The sequence below is a fragment of the Anabrus simplex genome, chromosome 2 (assembly GCF_040414725.1).
Source record: "Anabrus simplex isolate iqAnaSimp1 chromosome 2, ASM4041472v1, whole genome shotgun sequence".
Classification (NCBI taxonomy): domain Eukaryota; kingdom Metazoa; phylum Arthropoda; class Insecta; order Orthoptera; family Tettigoniidae; genus Anabrus; species Anabrus simplex.
The window spans coordinates 618,602,539-618,603,842 of NC_090266.1; the positions used below are offsets into that span (position 1 = coordinate 618,602,539).

The following is a 1,304-nucleotide window of genomic DNA, read 5'->3' on the forward strand; positions in this document are numbered from 1 at the left end:
TTCGTTCAATCAAATGTTACCTTACAATATATTTTACATTTGGTGGAATTCGGTATGCTAGGATGAGTGAAGTTCACGTACATTTTCAGTGGTAACAATAACATATATGTCTGCCTCTGTGGTGTAGTGGTTAGCGTGATTAGCTGCCCGGCTCTGCCACGAAAATTTGAAAAGTGGTACATGGGCTGGAACGGGGTCCACTCAGCCTCGGGAGGTCAACTGAGTAAAGGTGGGTTCGATTCCCACCTCAGCCACCCTCGAAGTGATTTTCCGTGGTTTCCCACTTCTCCTCCAGGCGAATGCCGGGATGGTACCTAACTTAAGGCCACGGCCGCTTCCTTCCCTCTTCCTTGTCTATCCCTTCCAATCTTCAGCATAGCAGGTGAGGCCGCCTGGGCGAGGTACTGGTCATTCTCCCCAGTTGTATCCCCCGACCAAGAGTCTGAAGCTCCAGGACACTGCCCTTGAGGCGGTAGAGGTGGGATCCCTCGCTGAGTCCGAGGGAGAAGTCGAACCTGGAGGGTAAACAGATGATGATGATGATGATGAACAATAACATATATACGTGGATTGTATGCACAAAAATGAAATCTGTCATCTTACCTAACATTGGCCTTACAAGAAGGAATACATCAATTTTTTTGCCATTTATCTCGCCTAAGACCTATCTGTGTCGGTGCGACATAAAACAAATAGCAAAAAAGTACCATTCATATTAAAAAATAGAACAATCCGTTAAAATTAAAAACAGTGTGACCCAGAATATATAACAAAGATGCACTGCAACAGTTATACGACGAGGTGGCCGAGTGGTTAAGGCGTTGGACTGCTAATCCAATGTGCTCTGCACGCGTGGGTTCGAATCCCATCCTCGTCGAGTAAATTTTTGATGACGATTCGTTGTTAGAATCATGAATTTAAGTTAAGGAAGATAATTCATCATCATCATCATCTGTTTACCCTCCAGGTTCGGCTTTTCCCTCGGACTCAGCGAGGGATCCCACCTCTATCGCCGCAAGGGCAGTGTCCTGGAGCTTCAGACTCTTGTCGGGGGATACAACTGGGGAGAATGACCAGTACCTCGCCCAGGCGGCCTCATCTGCTATGCTGAACAGGGGACTTGTGGAGGGATGGGAAAATTGGAAGGGATAGACAAGGAAGAGGGAAGGAAGCGGCCGTGGCCTTAAGTTAGGTACCATCCCGGCATTCGCCGGGAGGAGAAGTGGGAAACCACGGAAAACCACTTCGAGGATGACTGAGGTGGGAATGAAACCCACCTCTACTCAGTTGACATCCCGAGGCTG

At 48.1% G+C, this 1,304-nt stretch overlaps 1 non-coding gene across 1 annotated transcript; it reads left to right on the top strand.

The window, feature by feature from the left end:
- The first annotated feature begins 795 nt into the window (after positions 1–795).
- Positions 796–877, top strand: TRNAS-GCU (transfer RNA serine (anticodon GCU)). Its single transcript has one exon. It is a non-coding gene; the product is annotated as a tRNA-Ser (tRNA).
- The last annotated feature ends 427 nt before the right edge of the window (positions 878–1,304 follow it).